We start from the raw sequence: 19,606 nt of genomic DNA, 5'->3' as shown, positions 1-19,606 counted from the left end.
TTTGTTTAAAGAGTAGTTTAACTAAATTGTCATCTTTATTTTAAAACAAAAGGTACTTCAGTATCCAATTTTAATATTTATGTATAATGTGATATCTAAATTTTCTCTTTGTCTATTTTTTCTTGGTGCACTTAAGTATCTAATTTTTATTCTTTTGTGCAACTAAGATTTAATTTTCTGGTAGGTTAGGCTGTATCAGGTTCAGGTGGCTGCTGACTGGCGTTGCCAAATGTCAAATGGAGAAGGAATCAATCGTGCCGGGAATGAAAGAGAGGATTGACCAAATTCCAACAACTTGTAAATTCATTCATTAAAATCAACACTTCCGTTACGCTTTGCCCCCTGATTATTAAATGGACATATTATAAATAAACACACTGAAGATGTAATAAATATGGTCATCAATAGAGTCGGATAAAACCAAAAAAGAAATGCCACCATAAATGCTCCAAATCATATAATCTAATTAAATTAACGAATCCACATGAAAGCAGGATCTATATCTCAATAACTAGACAACATTCAAATTAAAATGAGAATAATTCTCAAACAACAGGCTTAACTCATCAACCACATAAATATGCTCACCAAAGAGAAATAAGAACCCCATCACCATCAATGCACATTCATTCTAGTTCATACTTTTTTACCCACAAGACGCCTAAATTTCTCATAAGCTTCATTACAAAATCAAGCCACTAGAAAAACCTGTTAAGAAACAATAATAGCAATTTTATGAATTTTTGCAAGAGAACAAGAAGATTAGTTTCTCTAATATATATATATATATATATATATATATAGGTATATAGGTATATATATTCGTACCGTACATATAAACATGGGAATGCCACCCGTCAAGCCACAATAATATTCTCAGACTGAAGTAGCATGAGCAGGCATTTGTCATGCGCAACTGCCAGAATGAGAGACATTTAGGGTTAAAAGGAATGATTGAATGAAATAATGATTCTCAACTCATTTAAGCACAAAATGCAAGGGGAAAAAAGATTTAAATCCGCCTAAATGCAACAAAGGCTTTTAACCAGTGACAATCTCTAAACTGTCACCAAATATTACGAATTTCTCAAAGACCTTTACGATGTGCCTGTAGTTATAGAGAAATTTCCAACCTCATTGTGGAGATGAGGGGAAATGCAGACATATAAACTGCATTGTTACTTACAAATATCCAGGGAATAAATTGTGGCCCGAACTGGTCCAAGTCATAAGCTGGACATCATAAAGGGGCTGGAAGAAAGGTCTACACCGCCAAGTAATCCACAAATAAGAAATTCCAAACATCCACCAAGATAGTAAAAGCTTTCGTTGCATGATTTTCACCTTTATCAGTTTACTGAGGCAGGCTCCATCTTAAATAATCAAATTACTTGCTAAAGCTCATATCTGAATATCTGCATTAGGAACGAAGGATAAACAAATAAATTCGCTTACCTAAAGATGATAGAAACAGAGGGGTTTTATTTTTTCTAAACTGGTCCACAGGAAAAGCTCAAGAGTTTCAACTTGCCTGCGGGGCTGTTTATTCAATCGTCGCCCAAGTTCATCACTCACAAGCTCTGCATAGGAGTCGACTTGTTTAACAACCAAAACACATGAAATGGGAAGGTCTATGTTCAGAAATTCCTTTACCTGGTCCTTGGGAAGGCTTCCATTTACTGTTTGGTTTGTTATAAGTATTCTCATTGCTGCAAAGGAAGGGTGATCAAATATTATTAAAACAATCAGGCAAGTATCATATATAATTTGTAAATTAAAATAAAAACCAATTACATTTCCAATCATCTTAGATTTCATTAAAGGATTATTAAATATTATTGAAACAACCAGCAAGCAACACAAATTGCCACATATAATTTGTAAATACACAAGCAATTAAACTGCCAATATCTTTAGATTTCATTAGTTATTTTGCCTCACTCAACCTGACACAAACCCCAAGTATATAGAAAAGAAAAAGTCTGAGACATTGTCCTCAAGGTCAATTATAAACATCTAACTATAAGGATACAAGACTTTTGTTATCAATCAATCTACTAAAAGAAATATTGCAATATGAAAGGAACCATCAGTGACCATTACAGAGAAATAGTAACACAGCTGTCAAACCAATAAAGACTACTTTAAAACATCTTTGAACAACATACAAAAAAAAACATCTTTGAACAATTATTATCTGTTTTGAAGTTAATCTATGTAAAAAGGCCAATAGCTCAATGTAAACTGACAATACTATGATCCTCCAAAAGACTGGGAATTTCACACCAAATATATCGGTGGGATTTCTATAAAGATTAAGATATAGGTTAGATTGGATAAACACAACACGCAAATAACAAAAACACATTCAACTGAACTTAAGCATGTCTTAGTCCTGCTGTCCTGCCTGATTAAAGGGGTATCTTGAAAGGACATTCCAACCAGATGTTAACCTTCAAGAATAAGACAAAAAGGCAACTGTTGAACGCTTCAAGTTTCTCAGACTAATAAAGTTAATATTTCCATTCCCACTCTGGCAAGAAGAAGGAAAACAGGGACAGCCGATGTTATTTAAATCAAGCAGGTTGAGGAAACCAAAACCAAGATACTAACCCTGAGGATCCTGTGGAAGATGTCCGCCCCGATGGACGAGCATTATAAGCCCCATCAATAGCGATATAAGGTGGACAATATGTTCCTCCTAGAGCCCCACCAGCACCTGTCAGTACCGGGAGCCTAAACAAGAAAATGAAAATAATTACTGCATTTGGCTTAAACAAATAAATAGATCAGAAGAACAAGAATCTGAATAAGGCATCAAGAGAGATTTAGCCTTGCACTAATATTCAAACAAATGTCCATGCTCAATGCGATGGGCCAAAAAAGGCTTATCTGGTGGGAGTCAGACCAGTGACTCATAATTTCTAAGTTATGTTTCACTATGAACAGGTAACTTCCTCCATGCGAAAATCAATTGGCCGTTCAAGACCTGACTGAAAGATCACCCTTATTTGTCTACGGAAACCAGATGTAATCCACAGAACCAACTTTTCTACAGAAAAAGAATTACCATACCATGACATTTCCGAATTTCTCATTCCAAGTTGCGGCTGGGCAACATATCCTGTAAATGCCATGCCAACAGCAGGAACACTAAGACCACCAGAGTGCTGACCTCCGAGTTGCATAACTACATAACAACCATTCAGGAAAAAAAATAAAATAAATTGAGGTTATAGAAAAGTTTAATAGCAGGAATTAAAAAAGCAGAGAATTGTCCAAGAGTAAACATTGAATAATAGAAGTGAATCTAAGCAAGTAAATAGATAAAAGCTATTCCCAAACATCGCATAATATTAATTTCAGATGCAAATAAAGTCAAACTCCAACTTCAAACCACCGCAGAAAAAGTATATCCCTAATCAAAACAACATTCAAGGAATTAAAGCTCCATCTGGTCTTAAACATAAGGCCATTAAAATATTCAAATAAAAACTGCCTCTAATATTTACTAAACCATTTAATTAATTCATACAAAAATTCAAAAAAAAATGGGATTTAGGACCCAGGAACTAGTATGCACCTCTCCAGTTAAGGCAATTTCCCCCATTTCACATTTTACCATCTATGGTAGGATTATGTGATCAAGACAAATTGAATGTTAAAATAAAAATGAAATGCTTTACCAGGCAAAAAGGCAGGAAAGTTTTGATCGCCATGGCTGATAGACATATTCCCTGTAGTTCCAATTATATGAGCTCCACCATACAGATAAGAGCCCCTTCCAGCTCCTTGAAGACTGCTTTTTCCCTTGCTCGCCAATGCACCCTCGGGTTTACTTTTTACTGAAGATTCAACCTCTCCAGATTCATAGGAACTGACTGACATAGCTGTTTTTGGCGGAGAAGAAGCTCTAGACCCAACATCAGGATGATGGCCCAACTGCTGAGCAGCTGCTTGAACAGAAAAGTGAGCCCTGCCTTGGACAGGAATTCTTTGAACAGAAGTGACCTGTGCTGGTGGAGAAACTCTATTGACTTGGTTCTGCTGTGGAGCTGGCTGATAAGTCTTCGGCCCTGGGATAGCTATGCCTCTACCCTGTACCCCGGATTGAGAGGGTTGACTACTATTATCCAATGAAGATCCAGATGGTACCATTCGCACGTTGGTCAAAGGCTTCGCAGAAGCTGATGTGGTGGAATCATCTATATAAAGTTTTGCCATGCTGAGAGAATCAAGTGCGTTTTTTTTCCCGTAATGAATTGGATTGAAATACGGAAAATTTCTCATTTGTAACAGAGGGGTGAAGATCCCTGCTGACACTTCCAGCTTGGAAATCCTTCTTCTGAGTCAAACTGTCGTTCTTGGAAGACCCTGACGGATAAAAGGGTGAGGAAGCTGAACTCAAGCTTGATGCAAAATTGTGTTTCTTAGCAGGAAATGATACATTGTCTGCATTTGTTGCAGGTGTGAAAGCTCTACTTGAATGGGCATGTGAAGTTTTCTCAACAGGATTCCCAGAACTGAAATATATAAATCATTCAATGTCATGCAAACTTAATCGTGGTAGGAAGATTACAAAACTTTTTTTTTGGGGGGGGGGTGCAAATACTCACGGTTTGTTCAGCAGTGGAGATGCTTGACTGCTGTTTTTCATAGAAGGTTCATATCTCCTAGGCCCTCTCCCTCTCACAGTCTTAGGAGCCTGATTCTGATTGAAGTTTTTCCCAAATGCTTTGGACCTACTTCCCCTAGGATAACCATGATCTGGGACACGATTTTTACTACGAGCACGATATCTACCCTCTAGTAGATCTTCTTCCCTGAATGTGGAAGACAAAACATATCAATAGGGAAAAGAAAAAGATCGAAATGAGATTAAGAAAAGAAACACTAATCCTGCAAGTTGGATATGTACAAAACCCTTACCTCTTTATATTGCTTTTCTTGCAAAGTCATCTCCTCAAACTTGTCATGTCCCCATTTTCCATCATCTTTGGATTCCCACAATTTCCTTCCACCCTTCATTCGCCTAATACGTGCAAAACAGATTAATACACAATTCAGGACTTTTAATGTAACTTGAATGGAAAGGGAAAGAGAACCCAAGGTTGAGAAGAAAAACCAGAATACAACAATGGGGATTGACCCCATAAGAGATTAAACCTGAAGCACAATAAAGCAACCATAGCAAAGTTGTTAGGTTATTAGTTCAACAGTCCAATTGATAGGCCAAGAATTGGATAAGAATCCTAACCTTTACAAAATATGTGCACAAGACTACATCATAGTTACTCTTTACACACATGCTAGTACCCATATAAAAATGATAAAATCATTAGAAAATAAGGATAAAAATAAAGATTTGGAGCAAAAAAGAAAACCTAATACTGTTAGAATTTGCATAGTTCTCATGGTATTTACACTATCTTGAAAAGCGTGTTTAGAATTAGATATTACTTTTCCCTATTCATAAACAAACAAAGTCAAGTAGTAGTAATAATAACTTATAAGCTCTTATAATGCCATCAAACCAGATTACATTTACTCTTACACTGGGCCACTCACTAGTTTTACAATCAAGGTCCTGACAGCTAGCTCATGCCTGGATCAAATCAGGTAGCTTTAAGACGACTGGGATGCAGGTTTGGTAGTTTAACGTTAACCAAGTGTATTATCTTTCATATCTTCACTCCTTGTCCCAATTCCAACTGTTAAAATTAGATACTTAAATTTATCATCAGTCATAAATGTCTAGAAGATCAAGTTAAGCTCTCATTCTCATTACAACCTTATATTTCCTTGTACCCAATAAATCACGGAATGATTCAGGGTTCAAGATAAAAAAGCTGCATATAGAGCATGCGCATCATAGGCGTCAAAAACCTGATAAGCACATTTGCAGTTTAAATGAACATGCTTAAAATTACATATAAAAAATATATATCGCTTCTACTGTCTGCAAAGGGAAGTACATGGTGCGACAAGTGAGCATTCCAGTTTCAACCATTACATGTAAACAAAACGTCCTATAGAAACGCGCCATATACATTTCTATGAATTGCTAATTAATACTCAAATAGTTTCAAACTTTATGAATTAGCATAGCAATTTACACCCAGAAAAAAAAAGAGAGAAAATAAAACCAAATACCTATTACAATTGCCAACATTGTCTGCAAATCTATCATCGTGCATATAAAACGCCCCAGTTTGTGGCACAGCAAATGGCTCATTCTCCTTCTTTCCCTCTTCATCTTCCTCTCCAACATGATTATTACTGTTACTAATCTCCACTCTCTTATCCACATTCCTATTCCCATCATCCACCACTGCTTCTCCTCCGGTTCTCTCCACATTCCCTTCCACTTCCTTTCTTCTCACTTCTTCTATCTTCTCCTCACCAATATCCTCTTCCTCCTCTTCATCGTAATATACTTCTTCCTCCTCCCCCTCCTCTTCTAACTCCAATTCTACTTCCTCATCATCATAATCTGCAGCACCTTCCTGACCATCGGATTCATCGGAGTGAACCACGACCCTCAGATCCATAGTTACCGCATTGTTATTACTATCATCCACTTCCCTCTCGTCTTCCTCATCTTCACTCGCCGCCCTTCTCCTCCGCATCGCCAGCGAACAGTTCACCTCCTCTGGATCACTCTCGTATTCCACCTCCTCTTCTCCCGTTGTAGCCATCACTTCCTCGTGGAACCAAAGTCGCTAATTTCACAAAATTATTACGAAACAAAAGAGACGCATTAAAAAACCAATCGCCTAAAAACTCGAAGAGAATCAGAACCCTAGTAGCCTTGAAATTGAAAGAAGAAACAACCCTTAATTTATAGTTTAATAGGATAGGATCTAGGGAGAGTGCGGTTTTTTTTTTTATAAAATTGAATTGGAAGATTGCAGACAGATTAGACATGACTTTAATTTTGTCCTAATAATTTGGGGGGTTTGGGGATTATGAGGAAAGAATAAGGGCATTTTAGGATATTCATGAGCTTGAGTCTAAGGTTTAAAGAGAAAATAACCTGACCGAAAATGCCTTATAATATACGATTTTAATTAATTTTTTTTGGATTTGTCAAAATGACCAACAAAATTACAACGCGAACTCTAATTTTTCAACTCAGTTTCTAAATTCGCAACGCGATTTTGAAAAATGTGTTGCTATAGTTAAAATGTGTTGCGAGAGTTTGAAATACGTGTTGTTGCGATAGTGAAAAATCCAAAATAAGTTTACATTTTAACTATTTCAAATTCACGTGGAGTTTGAAATAATAAAGAATGTTTTGTGATAGTGTACAAGATTCCCAAGCCATTTGTAAGATCTTAGTTTGAAACAATAAAGAATGTGTTGCGATAGTGTAAAAGATTCCCAAGTTTTTGCAATGCTCAATCTCACATAGTATTGGAAACACTATTGGGAATTGGTATTTAAGGCTTGGATTTCCCACTTCCTTGTTGAGTGGAAGAGAATAAGGGGGACTCTCGCGCACCGCCGCAGCCACCGTCCCGTCTCGTGGTCGTGGTCGTGGTAGTGGTAATACGTGTCTTCGACACGTCCGCGCGGATACTATCTTTTTAGAGAAAATTCTTAAGAAACAAATACAATACTACCAGTCGTTAATCGCAACGCGAACTTCGACTATCGCAACGTGAACTTGGACTATCGCAACGAATTTGAACTAACATAAATTTGAAAAATCGCATTGCGATTTTGTATTATTGCATTGCGATAGTCAGAATTGTGTTACGATTTTGTATTATCGCGTTGCGATAGTCAGAATCACGTTGCGAATCTGGAAACTGATTTTTGATACTGGAGATCGCGTTGCGATTTTATTGGTCATTTTAGCAAATCGAAAAAAAATTAGTCAAAATCGTATATTATAAGACATTTTCGGTCACTAAGGTTATTTTCTCTTTATTATTCAACTCATTCAATATTAATTCTCAATTCAACACTTCTTTTTACCACACAAAGATAAAGATGTGTTTTTTTTTTTTTGAAAGAGTGTACTTTGTATTAGAGGAGATTACAAAGTACACCACCTCGAGGATCTCATTAAAAAATCTCCCTAAGCCTAAGTGGAGGAAAAAGAGTAACCTTGAGGCGGTTAAAATGAAATATTCTAGAAACAATTGCATACAATCTATCCCCAGCCCAACTCATGGACAACAAACATGAACCACTGCCATGGAAAATGAGAAAGACGTAGAATACACAGACCCTAAACCCAAGGAAAGATAGCGTTACAACTAGAAGACAAACCACAACAGCAACCGAAACAAGGGTGAAGCCAAGCACTGAGAATTAAAGACCTCACAAACTGAAACCGGATCAACAAAGCAGGAATATCAAGCAGCAATTGAACCGAAAAGCTAGCATTAGATCAACCCAAAAAGAAAGTAATTCGAATGCTCTCAGACCTGGGCGAGTGTTCAACACTCTGGCTAAGAACTTTCAGAAATAACACAGTATCCACCACATGACTTCAATTAACCGCAACCAAATATAATAGCATCCGGACAACGCACAAAATCTAGTACTTGAGGAACTAGTGTCGGCCATAAAACATTACCCCAAAAACCAACCTGCAGTAATACCAAATTGAATAGCTGATCAACAGTGAATGAAACGCCATTGAATCTAGATTTATTTCTGCACAACCATCACGAGACATGCAAGCTAATAAAAACACTTCCTACAACATATTCTGCCAATGTGTTAAGTCTCAAATTATATGAATCAAACGACCTCAATAATTAATCGACTTGTTTTTATTGCAAGTTAAAATGATTGAAAGTATTTAAACCGATTATATCTTATATTTATCATAAATTATAAAAGATATATATAAAAAAATAAAGCCCCAAACTTTAAATTGATTTTCCCTCTAGAGAAAAATTGCACATTTAATCCTCGTTCTCTCCCCTTTCAAAGACACTTAAGACTGTTAGGGACAAGATAACAATCACAACTTGATTTGTGCTGCGTGCATCTTCTTCTCATTATTAAACTATAGCAATAGATTCTTTTCAAAATTAACAATTAAAATACATCTAAATTTCGATTAACATGTTTATATCTAGATGAAGATTGCAATTTTAACAAATATGCGACTTAAATGGTTTACCTCATTAAGTAAATAAATTTTGCAAGACTAGGTTTTGATTTTTTTTTTGCAAGACTAGGTTTTGTTTACTCCGTTACACATAAGAGCTTAAGAATCAGTAGCAATACCCAAGAAATAATCCCTTCTTCCATAGAGAAAAAGGACTACTGCAAATTGCGAGTTCGGGACATCAACCTCTTCCAATCTTCTAAGGCTTCAGGAGAATTTTCTGGTGTCTTAAAAACAGCAGCTGTGTTGCCTTTGTGTGCCGTTACAGCAGCACGAAACTCTTCAACCATGGAAACATCCTTGAACTTCAATGAGAATGTAGACAGGCCTTCTTTCTCTTCACCTGAACTATTCATGCATGCAAATGTGATACCTCTCTTGTCCATTTTTGTCAGCTTCAATTCTGGATAAAGCCTTGCATTTAGAATTAATCTGTAATTTCCTCTGGCTCTCATGACTACCCTAGCTCCTTCCGTCCCGGATGTAGACACATTCACCTTAAGTTCTCCCTTACCACGCTCTTTCCATGCCCCACCTATGAACTCAAACAGCACGGAATCAGCTGAGAATACCACTTTCTCGTTCTCTTCTCCTGTCTTGACTGGAACCTTCGGCATGGCTTAAAAACCACTTCCCTCTTTCTTAGAAACAACTGAAGCCCCGGATGCATTGAAGAGGGAAGAGTTCCCGTTGGTTGAAAGACCAAAACCAAAAGGCTGTCCAAAGAGTGGAACAGAACTAGTAGAACCATCCTTTGGAGTAGATCCAAAGGAGAACAAAGAAGTCGAAAATCCAGTGCCAGCAAGTCCCGTGAAGGCATTCTGGCTACTTGAAAGCTGTTGGAACGAACTCAATGATGCACCTTCTGCAGTTGAATCTGCATTTTCGCTACTCTTATCTTTGTTGTCTCCATTTGCAGTTTCGTCATTTTTCTTATCTTCATCCTTGGTCTTAAAATCTCCTGCTCGTTTTTCATCATTGACCACCTCTTGAGTTTCTTTATTTAAAACGGCACTGTCCTTATCCACGTTACTTTCCTTATCAACAGCAGCTTCAGAAACTGGTCCTTCCTTACTTTCGGACTGTTCAATATTCTTAATTTCACTCTTTACGGACCCAGGATCCTTATCATTGGTTTCCTCTGATTGCTGATTATTCCCGTCATTTTTCTCAGATTTATTAAAATCATTTTCCCCATCTTCTGATTTCTTTCACATCAACAATAGGTGCTTCGGTGGTAACCTCGGTGGTGGTTGCTCCGGATTCAGGAGTTCCACCAGATGCAGCAGGAGTAATGGTTGGTTCAGCAGGGGGGACCAAGAGGATCCCAGAAAAAGGATTTGATGAGGCAGCTGACGAGGTTTGGTTTTTGCAAACTTTGACTATTCTTCTGTTTGCCAACACTTCATCACGAGCCCACTTAAAAGTTCCATTCTCTTGTTCAGAAGAATCTTCCTCGACTTCAAGACCAGGATTATCACGAGAAATTTCTCTTCCAGCAGCCCTCTTCTTTGATGGTGGAAGGGTATTTTCCGCATCCCCCATTACAAAGCAGCTGAGAAACTGAAACTTGAAGACTTTTTGGAGCAAACTAGGATATCTGCTGCTCATTGGAAATGATCAGAAAATAAAATAACAAATTAACGTGAATCTTGCAACATATAATTTCTCATCCAACCATAATAATCAAAAATTGAGAAAATGTGTGCAGGAATAGTAACAAGCACAAATAATAAAATATATGCTCAACAAGGTGGCACTCATGACCAATAATTAGATGTTCGCAAAGGATATTTACCAACAAACAGACACAAAACTACCCGAGATTTCCATAAAAACTTCCATAAAACATATGAACAAGGAATAGTGCATAGCCCAATGAAAAGATAAGCAAATTAAGACAAACATAAGTTCACAGGAACTTAAATTTTTTTAATAACTTCTGATATCTGACAATAACCAAAAATGTTTATTACTAATGGAACCACCAGCAATAAAATGAAAAAATATGCTCAGATACTAACAACTTTTTCGTCAAAATACAATAAGAAAACAAGCGAGCCCCATAAACTTAACTGAGAAAAACTAGATGAGTCTGCATCAACCTACATGCTCTTCAAAAACAAAACTATTTGTGAAGTTGTAAGGAAACAAAGCATTATCAAAAGTTTCCTTCTCTTGTAGATCAAACTGACACTAGAGAAGCTTCATTATACACAGAACACAAATAAAATAGTAATTATAACGAACTAACTGGAAAACTGGTAAACCCCTAGATACAATGATGTAGTTTCCACTATTTTAAATCATCAAAGATGTTTTATGGTTCCTTATAAGCCATAAATAAATTTGATGCATTAAAGCCAACCTTTTTCCTGGTGGGAAAAACATTCAAGCGTATCAAAGCTGAAGGCAACTTGGCCTAAATGAACAAGGTTTTTGTCACATGCAATGCCAATTTCTCATAAGTGAGCAAACAACCTATGTTACCCAGACTTGCAGGCGGTATCAGATACGCGTATGTTCAAACTTCCAACATGAGTATTCTCAATTTCTTTTCGAAACTTTTTTCCATGTATTTGGGAGATCATATCAATGTTTGAATAGGCATCAGAAACACTGAGTAACATAGAAAATAATTGTACAGGCGGACTTTGACATATAGGTATAAAACATTTGATTGGAGAAAACTTTGAACCCGAAAAGAAAACGAAAAAGGTTCCAAGTTAAGAGGACAAAAGAAGGGCATAAAAATGAAACAAACCCCACCGCCAAAAATAGAAATGATAAAAAGGAGATGTTGGGCACAACTTTGAATTCCTTGATGATATCAATGTCATAACCATTTTTTGATAAAACAATTAAATATTATTTTAAAAAACGATTATGACTTTTAATTTAGAAAAAATGGTGATTTGGAATTAATTTGAATTAAATCGAAAGGGAATCGCCATCGGCCTTTGGGTTAGGTAGGTCGAATACCTAAAAACGTATTTTAAAAACAATTTAAAGAAAAAAATCGTTTTTAAGATAAAAACTGGTCTGTGTTTACCAAAGATTTATTGAAACAGGTTCGGGAGTCTATTACGTGTAGGGAATGACTAACACCCCACAACGCCCAAAAATTGGTACTGTGTCGCTTACATATCGTCGTGATGGTGGAAACTATAAATCACATCGATAATTAAAATGTGATCCATTTATTGAAATTTAATTAATTTAATTCGAATGAATTAATTACAGAAAATTTTTTAACTCGAAAAGAAAAATTGAAATTAGTAATCCTCCATCGGAAAAACTAACTCGACTATTTCTTGTCAATAAAAGAATATTCTCTCATTGATAAATATGCGAATCGAATATAAATAAAATTAACGTTTGCATTAGAATAAAAGGAAATAAATAGTAAATTAAAACACACACACATTGCATCATTAAAATAAATTAATTAGTAAAAGAAAATGGATTTATTTTAAGTTCGTATTTGTTCGAATGTCGTATTGGATTATACCACTTCGATTAAGTGATACTTTCCATGCACGTTCTACAAATCGTTGTTCTTGAAAATGATTGAACAAATAAAAATATAGACAACTATATATTTTTACAAGTTAAATAAATCATATTAAATAACGTGGAACAAACATTGGTAATATATGTACATATATATACAAGTTAAATAAATCATATTAAATAACGTGGAACAAACATTGGTAATATATGTACATATATATACGAATATACAAGGGTAAAATAAATTTAATAAATTTATGTATATAGACATATATGATACGACATGCGTATGTAATGAAATAAAATAAAAATAAATAAATTTGTACATGCACAAATACATTTGGAACATAATATGTACATGAATAATATAACATGGGTTAAAATGTAAACATGCAAACATGGCAGACCATAACGCAAAATACATAAAATAACTAAACTTTATGAACAAGTGACTAAACTGCGTAAATTGAAACTCTAGTATCAGAATCATAAAATAGAGAAACTAAATTAATCGATGGCTAGAATGAAACAGAACAAAACCAGTGGTCAATTGCAGAATAAACATGAACTTAAAAGATTCAAACAGTAATTATACCAAATACCAAACAGTAACTAAAATATAAGAAACATAAATATCATGGCCAAATTCTAACATTCACAAGAAATGAATAACAAACAACCAATGACTAAATTGAAATAATCATAAATACTATGACCAAAGTTCAACATTAATAATAATAATAAAACAAACAAGCACCAGGCCAAAATACAAATATTGAAACATTAAGGCTCGAAATAAAATGAAATAAATTTCATTTAATGACTAAATAATACGGTTACAAAGCATCAGGGACCAAAAGTGCCATTTACCCTTTATGCTAAAACACGTATGCCCAGACCCTTGGTAAAACGGCGTCATTTCACACACCAAATATAAGGCCAAGCCTAGGCCAAATTCATCCCATTTCTTCATTTTTTTCTTTGCCTGCGAGAGAGAAAGAGAGAGAAGGGGAGAAAGAGAGAGAAAATTCTCTCCAAGCTTCAACTGAAGCCCAGATTCCGGTGGGGTTCCACCGTGCCGGGCGACACTGATCGGCGGCCACGGCTGTACGCCGGAGCGGAGAGAAAAGGGCACTACTCGAAGTACCTCAACGCCCTGGTCCCGAATCCATGGTTAGTTTCCCTTGGAAATGGCTCAAACGGTGTGAATCCACGAAGAACCCGAAGGGTTCTTCAACTCCGGCGAGCTCAGCTTTCAATGGAGAAACGAGGTAAGGGTTTCTCTCCCTTTTCCCTTTTTGTTTCCCTTTTTTCTCTCTGGTTCGAATAGGTTGCTTGGGATTTTTCTTTCCCCCTTTGTAAACTCTCCTTTTATCTCTCTGTTTTCACTCTCCAAAACCCGAATGCTCTCTTTTCTTTTCTTTATTTTATGTTGCATCTGATTTTCTGACTTAGATAGGATCTGGGTCACTGTTTGATGGATTGGTGAGTCACTGTTGATGCAGGGAAGGACAACGACGGTGTCAGAACTGGTGGCTGAAGCAACAGAGAAGTAGGCAGTGGCGGCATGCAGTGGCGACGACAGTACTCATCTGGGCTAGGGTTTCTGTAACCCTAGAATGGTCATTGATCTGGACCGTTGATTTGGGTCCAGATCAATGGATTGAGCAGCGCTGGATCTCCAAGAAACCTTAATATGTTTTGGGTTTTAAATCGGGTTGGATCTATGCTGGTGGGCTGCTAAACCGGGTTTGTGAGTGGGTCTACTGAGTGAGTCCATTTGGGCTTGTAATTTAGCCTACAAAATATGTAATTAATTAATATTAATAACAACAACAACAACAACAACAATAATAATAATAATAATAATAATAAAATTAAAATAAAAAAGACCCGGACAAAAACGGGTGTCTACAGCTGCCCCTCTTTGCATATTCTTATGTTAACAAGAATAGGGCAAAGACGACAAGACCACACGTTTTTGTCTCGTTCTCCCCCTTTTCTTAGAAATTGTATAAGTTTTGTTGTTGGGGACGACACTGCTCATACGCGATGAATAGTTCAGGTCGTCTAAGGGCGACACAGCTCCTACGTGATGAGGAAATCTGGTTGAGGGATGACAATGCTCATACGTGATGAAGAGTTCTGGTCATCTTTAGGAAGGGTAATAACTCGGTTCCTACGCGATGAGGATGACTAGTTATCTAGGGGTGACTGGTTATCTAGGGGTGACAATGCTCCTACGTGATGAAGAGATCTGGTCTGTGGATGACATGGCTCATACGTGATGAAGAGTTCTGGTCATCTTTAGGAAGGGCGATAACACGATTCCTACGTGATGAGGACTGCTAGTTATCTATGGTTGATACGGCTCCTACATGATGAGGAGGTCTGTTCGGTGGATGACACGGCTCATACTTGATGAAGAGTTCTGGCCATCTTTAGTGATTATGGTTTCAAGGGAAACCGACTCAAAGATTTGTTTCAAAAGAAACAAACTCAAAGGTGATGTGTTTCAAAAGCAACTGTCTCAAAAGACACAAAATTCGTTTTAAGGGAAACGACTCAAATATGATGTTTAAAGGAAACACTCTCAAGCGAGACAAAATTTGTGTTTAAGGGAAACGTTCTTAAAGATCGGTGTTTCGAGAGAAACAAATTCAAAGATGTTTTTGTTTCAAGAAAAACATACTCAAAGATTTGGTTTGTTTTGTTTCAAGGAAAACAAACTCAAAGATGGTAAATTTTGTTTCCAAAGAAACAGACTCAAAGATTTTTCTCAAAGAAACTGTCTCGAGAGAAACAAAATTTTGTTTCCAAAGAAACAGATTCAATGATTTTTTTCCAAAAAACAATCTCAAATGTTGGTTTTTCATTAAAAATTGTCTCAAGAGACAAAATTTGTTTTTAAAGAAATATAATCACAGATGATTCTGTTAAGAGACACAATCTCAAAGATTTTTCAAAAGGAACAGACTCAAAGATTTTTCTCAAGAAAAAAAAACTGTCTCAAGAGAGACAGAACTTTGGTTCAAAAGAAACAGACTCAAAGAATTATTTCAAAAGAAACAACTCAAAGATTTTTATTTCAAAAGAAACAACTCACAGACTTTTGTTTCAAGAGAAACAAACACAAAGATAGGTTTTGTTTCAAGGGAAACAATCTTAAAGATGTTTGTTTTAAGAGAAATTGTCTCAAAAGAGACAAACCTTTGTTTTCATAAAAACAGACTTAAAGAGTTTTCTTCAAAATGAACTGTCTTAAAAGAGACAGAATTTTTTTCCAAAGAAACATACTCAATGATTCTTTCAAAAGAAACTTTCTCAAAAGTGACAAAATTTTGTTATCAAAGTGACAAAATTTTGTTATCAAAGAAACATACTCAAAGATTTTTTCATTTTGTTTTAAGTGAAACAAACTCAAAGATTTTTCAAGAAAATCTGTCTCAAGAGAGACAAAGTTTTGTTTCAAAAGAAATAGACTCAAAGATCATTTGTTTCAAAAGATCAAAGATGATGTTTGTTTCCAGTGAAACAAATTCATAATTTGGAAAATTGTCTCAAGTGAGACAACATTTGTTTTTAGAGAAATTGTCTCAAACGACAAAAATTGTTTTTAAAGAAATTGTCTCAAGCGAGACAACGTTTGTTTTTGAGAAAACGATCTCAAGTGAGATCAACTTTGTTTAATATGAAAACAAATTCGAAATTTGTATTTCAAAGGAAAAATGTCTCAAGCGAGACGAAATTTGTTTTTCAAGAAATTGTCTCAAACGAGACAAAATTTGATTTTAGAAAACTGTCTCAAGCGAGAAAAGATTTGTTTTTCAAAAGAAGTTGTCTCTAGCGAGACAACATTTTGTTTCGAGAGAAACAACATCAAAAGATACTGATAATCTGTTTGTTCCTGCTGGTGGAGGAAATGCCTTAATTGTTAACTTCAGGAAGTCACATCTGTGGATGTCATTGTTTCTTCAAGTTAGAGATATTTTTTCATTTCTGAGCTATGATTTCCTAAGAGATCAAAATGATGCATTTTGACTGACTATCTTTGATGTTAAAAATGAAATTTGTTTGATTTTTTTTATTGAATTTGTCCTCGAGTGAGGAGAAAAATGTCTTTAATATACATCATGATAAATGTTTGATGCAAAATTTATGTATCATGCATGTATGCGTATGTATGTATGTATGTATGCATGTGTTGATGTATGTTTTTTTCGATCTGGAAGGAGAATAGTTGCAAGAGCAATCTTCACTCTATCATTGGTTCAGTTTGTCTTTATTTCCACTAGGGTGTACTCTTGCAAACCTTAATCTGAGACCATTTGTTTGTCCCATTAAAGTTTGCCCCAAAATTTAGCTTCTCTTGCTCCAGCTTCGATCTTGAGCTTTAGATAGATATTCGTTGAATTCCAAGATATGCATCCACAGAGATTATCTTGTTTGAAAATGTTTTCCTTTTTCTTTTTATTTTCAAAAGTCTGAAAATATCTATCAAAAGAGTTTTAAAAATGTTTAATCAAAGATTTTGAAAATATTGCCCCTTTCAAGGTTTCACAATTGACAAATCATAAAACAAGAGTTCATTGTATATCAAAGAATTAATTACACTATTAATTCTTCAATAAATTATAGCTATTTGACAAATGTCAAGATCAATGCTATCTTTGAGGAATGGTTTAAGTAAGGAAGGATAAAAAAGTCTCAAGTGGTTATTTTTGGTCAAAGGTTTGGTATTCTCATTTATTTATTGTTCACTGATCTGATGGAGTAGCTTCTGTACTCATTTATTGGTCCGACTCCCAGTTCTCGTGTTCTTATTCGGGTTGTGTGATGCCTTATCAAGAGATTTATGTGATCGCCTTCTATGCAATAGTTGCACATCTTCGTATTCGAGCCGCCTTTTCAGGTTTTCAACTCGAATCCTCCTTTGGTTTCAAGACGTTATTCAGAATTTACGTCTTGAACCCCCTTTTGTTATTTTTCTCTATCATGCATTAAAGATTTTAGAAAACCTTTTTTTTATAAATAAAAGATTAATCCTGATGGGCGGGATGATATCTGAAGATAGTCTTTTCTGTTTAGAAATCCATGTATGATTAGAATTGACTTTTAAGGAACGTAATGTAGGCCATGGTTCAAGGTTATGAAAGAAATGGATAAATAGGCCCAAATAAGTGTTTAAGGGTAATTTGAACCAATGATAAATTTGTTATGATGCTTTCAATATTGTCTTGCTCAATTTGAATATGCTCGTATGAGTTCTTTATTTTCTCTTGATGTTCCATTATCTTCGAGTGGAGTGATTCTGGAGTGATTATGCTTGATCAATCTCACGGTTTGAAGCTCGATGCATCATTTGAGTCGATAGACTCTTTGTTTGTGCTCTTTGTCCTTTTTTTATTCTTTGCTTTTTCTTTTCTTTTTCTCTTTGTTTTGATTTGATCTTCTCACTTGGCATTTAGTTCACTTTCGGTATATCATCTGAATCGATGTCTTCACTCATGTGAGCAGACTTCCTCCACCTTGCCCCCCAGTGTGGAGGGTGATTCTTGGTTAGGGTTGAATCAGAAAAAAAACATAATTTAGGCTCAAAGGGGACACAAGGGATATATTTTCTCATTTTGTGAAAGGATAAAGAAAGAATGCCATTCATCATCTCATACACAGAAGTCCTTGCAGAAGAGGTATCCCCAGGGGAATAGATTTTCAGGAATAATTTTTATTCACATGAAAATAATGTAATTAATGCATGACAAAATTATTTTGAATTAATTTTCTTATTCTGCTTCTTGCTCTTAGCATGTCTTAATTGCTCGCTCGTCCTCAGAAGATCGCTTCGAGATGTCCCACATTATTTCTTCTTGCAGGAAATTTCATGTTCAAGTGAACATCTTGTACTCAATGTCTATAGGTCTTATTGGTAGAAAAAGTTGGTTTGACGTCTAAGAAGACGATGGTGTGAATTTATTAGCTCAACAAAATGCATGGGTATGATTTTTGTATATCGAAAGGATATATACAATGTTTCAAATTTGAAAAGAATGTTTCAAGGTCTCAAAGAGAGGGAATGTAAAAAAATTGGTTCTTTGGTGGTGATCATGAATTATTTAGGGTAAAAAAAATCAAAAAAGATTTAATTTTTGGTTTAGACAGAATAATAAAGGGTCTAATCTTGTCTTATATCAAAAATCTATAATTCTTGAAGAATTAAGAGAATATTTAATTCATTCGATATTCAAATAACTAAAGATTAAAACTTGTTCAATTTTCCACCTTAGAATGCATCATAAGTTCAAACATTAAGATTAAAAATACTTAAGAAAATAGTAAAGGTAAAACAAAACTAGTTCAAACAAAATAATCTCTATGGATGCAAATGGTAGATGCAATGCCCCCATCATTCTTCGATTATCCATGCCCCTGAATCCATCAGGTTCTAGATTTTGATCTTCAGTGCCTTACAATTCTCAGCGGAATGACTGGAGCTTCCTATGTGATATCAACATCATAGACCTCAAGAAACGGAGACTCTTTTCTCAGATTGTCCTGGTAGACTCAACCCTGCAACCAGCCGAACAAGCTTTCATCGTGTTGATTTCAACTTCTTGCTTTTATTTTCAATGTGGTTAGGACCACTTCCTCAAATCCTCCATGAATTACCTCAATGTTTTTATGAAAATCCTTAAAAATGAAATGCATATACCAAATGCAAAGATGCAAATGCAGGTGCAAAAATGTTGATCCCAACGATGAATATCATAGAATAATTTTCACCAGAAATAAAAGGTTTCACATTACAAAATAGTCTACTTTACAGACATGCCTTCGCCTAGATGGTTGAGTCTGAAGTGGATCACTACTTCATCTCGGATCTTCGTCCTCAAAAAAATGATGCCTCTCAATACTCTGTAATCTAACTCGGTTGATGCCCCTTCAGTGTTGAAGTCAGTGCGT

The 19,606-nt window shown here is 35.6% G+C and overlaps 2 pseudogenes; both read right to left on the bottom strand.

Moving 5' to 3' along the window:
* Positions 1 to 645: 645 nt before the first annotated feature.
* LOC120125477 lies at positions 646 to 6,813 on the bottom strand (annotated as a pseudogene).
* Positions 6,814 to 9,288: 2,475 nt separating this feature from the next.
* On the bottom strand, positions 9,289 to 11,687 carry LOC120125351 (annotated as a pseudogene).
* Positions 11,688 to 19,606: the final 7,919 nt, after the last annotated feature.

The sequence above is a fragment of the Hibiscus syriacus genome, unplaced genomic scaffold (genome assembly GCF_006381635.1).
Source record: "Hibiscus syriacus cultivar Baekdansim isolate YM2019G1 unplaced genomic scaffold, ASM638163v2 tig00110430_pilon, whole genome shotgun sequence".
Taxonomy (NCBI): domain Eukaryota; kingdom Viridiplantae; phylum Streptophyta; class Magnoliopsida; order Malvales; family Malvaceae; genus Hibiscus; species Hibiscus syriacus.
This window is presented reverse-complemented; position numbering and strand designations above follow the sequence as displayed.